Here is a 6,155-nt window from a genome sequence, read left to right on the forward strand (position 1 = left end):
GAAGTGTATCTTATTGTGGTTTTAATTTGCACTTCTCTGGTGATTAGTGATGTTGAGCATATTTTTCACAAGTATATTGGTCATCTTTATATCCTCTTTGGAGAAGTGTCTACCCTGAAAATGTGACCCAATCCTTTACACAAATTTCGGAAGAGATGCGCACAAAACAGGAGACAAAAGAAATGGTTTTAACATCATTGGTCTTCTGGCTTTACTGACTGCAACCGTGGGAGACTAGTCTATCTCAGTTTCCCTCTTTTAAAGAAATAAAATTTATGGCCTCTCTTCCATTCCTTAAAACCACATTATAATTGTGTATCAGGTGTGGAGCAGTTATGGGGGCGGTGTGTGTAGTGCAGGGACGCTGCAGCCAGGGTGTTGGGTCTGGGTCCTATCTAGATTGGCACTGAGGAATGGAGATCATCTCTACCACGTGCAGTAGTTCTCAACCTTCTGGCCCCTTAAATACAGTTCCTCATGTTGTGACCCAACCATAAAATTATTTTCGTTGCTACTTCACAACTGTAATGTTGCTACTGTTATGAATCGTAATGTAGATAGCTGATATGCAGGATGGTCTTAGGCAACCACTGTGAAAGGGTCGTTCGACCGCCAAAGGGGTCGCGACCCACAGGTTGAGAACCGCTGAGTAGTAGGGCTCTTGTACTATGAAACGGGGAAGCAGCAGGTGATCTGTTATCATTATTATCACCTAACAAGTCATAATTGGGGCTTGACATGAAGGAGGAGGCTGGACCAGTTGTCTCAAAGTCTTTTCCGTCCAGAATTCTACAGTAAGGTCTGAGACAAATACCTCGGCTCTGACCGGTGCCCTTCCGGAGCAGCAGTCATTTGGGAATCCAGACCTGAAACTCGCAAATCACGGAGCACCTAGGACACTGCGAATCCTGCGCGTGCGCAGAGGTGCGGTCTCGCCCCTTCTTTCATTGGTGAATGGACTGTTCCATTCCTGACAGGTGTTGACTGGAGAGAATTTGGAAGCCTGGGCTTGGAGGTACAAGCGCGTGGCTAGTAGTTACTGCATGTTGCTGAATGATTTATCGCTTATTATTATCTATTTCTACCCTGACGCCTGCAACAGGCTTCTGAAAAGAGTTTGGAACGGTTCCACCGTCCATCCTCCCCCTCTCAACTGGGAGCGTTAGGGCTGCCCGACGTGACGGCCAGGTACGGAAGCCCAGAGGGCCACGCCCACTTCCAGGGCCCCGCCCCGCCGCGCCCCGCCCCCTGCCTCTCGCAGATCCTCCAGCCCGCGGAGCCTGGGGCCGCTCCTCCTTCTCTCCGCCCCGCCGGCCGCAGGCGCGGGGACGTCAGCGCTGCCAGCGTGGAAACGGCGGCGGGGCACGGGAGGCGGAAGTGGCGCCTGGGACTGTGTGCCTCCCTCGGGCTCCGCCGGCCGCCTCGACCATGGACGTGTCCCTGGACAAGGTTCGTACCGGAGGCGGGAGGCGGCGCTGCGGCCCGGGTTCTCCACCTCCGGGGCGACTGTTTCCCGGTCGCGAGCTGCCATTGTGACTGGAGAGGGGCCGGGGGTTAACCGGCCGGTCCTGAGGAGGCCTGGCCGCGAGCGGTCTGGTTACGTCAGGGGGGCCGGGAGCCTCTCGGGTCCCTGTGGACCGAGGGAGGCTGGGCCGGGTTCTGCCCGGGCCACGAGCGCCCTGGAGCCCTGCGCGGGGCCGACCTTGCGGCCTTCTGCGCGCGGCTGGTCCATTGGGATGACAGAGCTCGCAACTTGCGGCCCCAGAAGCGCCCGGAGAGCAGCCCCAGGTGTTTGGGAGCCAGCTGCAAACCTGTAGATTTTCTGTGGCTTCCAAGTTAGGAAGGGAAAGCACGAAAGCAGTGGTGCTCCGGTGACAGCGTGCCTAGGAAGCCCCTGAAGTCCGTGCTAAAAACCCAGCTTTGCATCCTGGAGTCCGAACCTTTGGGGGGCGGGGCCGGGAGCTGCGTGTTGAACAAGTTCCCCCACGTGATTCTGATGCTGTAGTTTGTGAACGCAGATGGAGACCGCGGAGGTCAAGGACGGGGTGAGCCTTGGGTAGGTGGTGAGTTTCTTTTTGAGGATTGCTGCTGCTCCGCACGCGTCTAGCTCCCCGGGCGGGGGCGGGGGCGGGGAGCCCCTCGGGTCCATCCGAAATCTCCTGGAGCAGCGCTCCCCTCCGGTTTCCCGGGCGGAGGGGCACGGGAGCGTGATGTACCTGGCTGACCGCACTGGGGTGTGAAATGGATTCTCATTGTCCCGGGTTTAGGGCTTGTAAGTGACCGCCGGTGCTCGGATCTCTTCCTGGACACCTACCTCCAGGACCTGACAGACACTCTGCCCTCCCTTCACGTCCTTCTTCCTGTTCACGCCGGGCGGGACTGCTCGTCCAGACCCAGTTTTTTCACACATGCAGAATTCGGGAGCAAGTCTAGTGCTTTAGAACGGCGTTCTTTTAATTTTGAACTGGCAGGAGTAACAGATGTTGTCGTTTGTCAATGCCTACAGCTGCTGTAGATTTGTTATTCTGCCTCTGGACAGATGAAGGAAGTATTGTTGTACAAGTTCAGCCTGATGTCTTCCATGTGCCCACAGGGGTATACCCCACACCTAGGCTGCGTCTCATACATTTTGGAGTATGCAATCAAGAAAATAAAAAGTAATGTTTTTCTTCCACTGCCTATCTGGCGAATGTTACATGTTTTTCTGGCTAGGAATAAAGTCTTTCCAGGCTTTTGATTAGCACAGTTCTCACCTTTGGGTAATTTGAGTTGTAGTCTAGATCAGTGGCTCTCAGCCGGGGCAGTTTTGTTTCCCAGGGAACTCTCCGCGTTGTCTGGAGACATTGTTTTATTATGGTAAGGAGTGGGTAGAGAGGAGCTGCTAGCACTGTGTGGGTGGTGGCCAGGGCTGTTGCTAAACATCCTACATTGCACAGGACAACCCCTAGACCAGAGAATGATCTGCTCAAAATGTCAGTGGTGCTGAGGTTGAGGGCATCCTGGTCTAGATCATGTGTGTAACACCAATAGTTGAATACAGAAATAATGCTCAAAATGTCCCTCTAGTGTCGTCTTTCCAATTTCATGAGAAGATGGGGTGGGCTTTTGTCATATCAATTAAAAACCTAAAGAACTGGGGTGATCTTTCCTCCCAGAAAAGTTCTTTGTAGGCAAATCTGCAAACCAGAGTGGGTTGGCATCCTACTTTAATTATTACTTTTCTGACATTTGATTGGTAGATTAGAGTGGTTGCTCTGTAAATGTTAATTGATGATAAAAGATCTTCAATTCTCCAAATGAAGAGCTGAAGAGGTACTGAAACTCCAAAGTTCTTAAGGCTGGAGCATTCGCACAAATTGCAGTGATCTTTTAGGAATGCAGAATGTGTGGGTTGGAAGTTTCTGCCTTAGGCCAGTGTGGAAAAATTCTGAATGTAAGTTTTTCAGAACTAAGATTGTGTCTTATTTTTACATTTCATGAAGCAGTAGAGGGCCTTACATGTAATGAACAATTGCTCTTGGTGCTGAGTGGGCAGAAAAGAAAAAGCATTGATATAATATTAATAGCAGGATTTTGTGTTCTGAGGATTTTGTGTTCTGAAAAATAGTTTAAATTTAAAACATTGAATTGTGCCCATTCCTGTTTCTTTGAGGAATAGGCTTTTCCGAGCTAAATTCTACTTTATAAATTTGAGAACTATTTGAGCAGTTCTGAATGATCTCATTTAAACGGATCCTTGCATAATTTATACTGCCTATAGACACCACAATGTTATTTGATACCCAGCCTCTAAAATATCGAGTAATCTCTCTCACTTTAAAATGTAGTATGCGATCATTTAGTGGAATCACTCAGTGCATTTCCTTGGTCCAAATATAATTGTGTTCTTGCTTTTTCTTTTTTTTTTTTTTAGGTGATATGTAGATGTGCAGACCTGCGATTACATATTCTTGTCGTTTTTTCACAATAGTATCAGTTTTCTTCTTGTATCTGAAATTAATGATGTCTCAAGAAACCAGATAGGTTAATTGAAGGGGCCAGGTATTCAAACTAGAAGAGTAGGAGTGGGAGCCTCAGCCCTCCAATACTGTATGTCTTAATGGATAAGAAAAAGGCCCTACAGCATAATCTCACAGTGCTTACTTACGTTAATATTCAAGTTTTAAAATGCCACAGGAAGTAATTATTCTGATGCTGAAATTCTTGATAAGTTATTCAACACACCGACATATACTTTTTAGTAAAAACCTGCTGCTTTAAATTAGAAGAACCACCCAGACCTTTTTCTGTTGTTTGGAAAATCTCATTCTTCCTGGGTATTATGTTTAGACAAGGGTGTATTGCAGTTTGTTTTGCATTTACTTTAATTCCAACCTTGAGTAAACTTAGAGCAGGGTTTTCCAAACTAGCACTGCTGACATTTTGGGCTGGATCATTCTCTGTTGTGGGAGCTGTTGTGTGCATTATAGAATGTTTAGCTGCATGCCTGGCCTCTACCCACTAGATGCCAGTAGCAAACCTCCCCCTCCCCGCGTGTGACCACCAAAAGCCTGTCCAGATGAAGCAGTTGTTTTCTCGGGGTGGGAGGAATTGCCTCAGGTTGAGAAACACTAACTTAGAGAACCTAGACCTGCACTGTCCAGTATGGTAGCCACCGGTCACACATTTGGCTTTAAATATTTAAATTTAGGTTAATTAAAATTAAATAAAATTAATTCTGTTCTCAGTCACACAAGCCACATTTCAAGTGCTCAACAGTCACGGTGTGTTTTTTTGGCTACAATGTGGCTACTGAACAGTGCAGATATAGAACTTTTCATCCCCATAGAAAGTTTTGTTGGACAGTGTTGCAGAGTGAGGCCAGTTTATCTGTTGTATGTCTAATTCTTTTCTCTAAAAGAGGGGACTTGGACCCCATTTCTGACCTAACTAATTACAATCCAACCCATTTTTATTTCTTGTACTCATCCTGAGCTAAGTGCTTTCCCCCCTTTAGATCTGATTAGGAAAATTATTTATCACCTTACTGTCTATAAGTTTATAAGGAGTAGTAGGAGCATGGGTGGAACATTCCTGATCATTACTGAAAAGGACTACCAGAATTTCTGTTCCTGCTTTTTACTTTAAAGCTCACAAAAAGGACCCCTAATAGCCAAACTTGAAACGACCAGTTTCTGTGGTATGCCTTTCTAGATTCCACTCTTACTTAGAATGGAGGCTTCTGTGAGGAGATGATAGCCTGTAATTTTAGTGTTTGTTTAAAGCCAATTCCTGTATCATCATAACATGAGGGTTTTGCATACAGGTGCATAGTGGTTAAGATGGTAAATGATTACCAAATGCTGGGTGTCAGACAAAACTTGGTAGGTACAAAGTTCTGATCCTAAAAATTTATGGCCTTAGGGATTCTTTTTTTTTAAAGCATCTTTTTTTTAAAGAATAATTCTTTATCTTTATTGTTGAAAGTATTATACATGTCTCCTCCCCCCCCCCCCCATTAACCCCCTCCTGCCACCCCCAACCCCAAGACTTCACCACCCCATTGTCTGCGTCCATGGGCCATGCATATATGCATACAGGGTCCTTGGTTGATTACCTCCCACGCACCCACCCTCCCACTGCCTTCTCTCCGAGATTCCACACACCTTTCCATGCTTCCATTTCAATATATTTTTATTGATTTCAGAGAGCAAGGGAGAAGAGAGAGAGATAGAAGCATCAATGATGAGGATCATTTATCATCTGTCTTCTCCACACCCCTACTGGGGTTTTATGCCCTTGACCGGAATCGAACCTTGGAACCCTCAGTCTGCAGGTTGAAGGCTGTATACACTGAGCCAAACTGGTTAGGGGTCGGGGATTTTTGGGGTTATTTAAAAATAGCCGAGGAGCCAAAACAGAACTATTAATGGGCCCCAGTTCCTGGGATTCCCCAAATATAGGCTTATGATTGTAATTTTAGAAGGAGTAAGTGGGGCCCCATGGCGCGTGTTTTCACCCAAAGGCAGAAGGTGGGTTGCCTTTAATTTTATTTTAATTTTTTTAAAAGTATGTTTTTTTTGTCCCGGCCAGGTGCTCAGGGGTAGAACAACATTTCACAAAACCGAAGGGCAGGGTTTGTGTCCCATTAAGGCACATAACCTGGGTTGCGGGTC

At 46.9% G+C, this 6,155-nt stretch overlaps 1 long non-coding RNA gene across 2 annotated transcripts in view; it reads left to right on the plus strand.

Moving 5' to 3' along the window:
• Positions 1 to 1,276: 1,276 nt before the first annotated feature.
• LOC106694818 overlaps positions 1,277 to 6,155 on the plus strand; it is a 10,927-nt gene continuing 6,048 nt past the window's right edge. Inside the window, exons 1-3 of one of the 2 annotated variants that reach the window (XR_002826819.1) lie at positions 1,277 to 1,449; positions 2,507 to 2,657; positions 3,914 to 3,940. This is a non-coding gene — a long non-coding RNA (uncharacterized LOC106694818). Of the gene's footprint in view, positions 1,450 to 2,506; positions 2,658 to 3,913; positions 3,941 to 6,155 lie in introns of those variants that run through there. The other variant, XR_001345884.2, reaches the window with a different exon arrangement.

The sequence above is a fragment of the Myotis lucifugus genome, unplaced genomic scaffold (assembly GCF_000147115.1).
Source record: "Myotis lucifugus unplaced genomic scaffold, Myoluc2.0 scaffold_651, whole genome shotgun sequence".
NCBI classification, from domain to species: Eukaryota; Metazoa; Chordata; class Mammalia; order Chiroptera; family Vespertilionidae; genus Myotis; species Myotis lucifugus.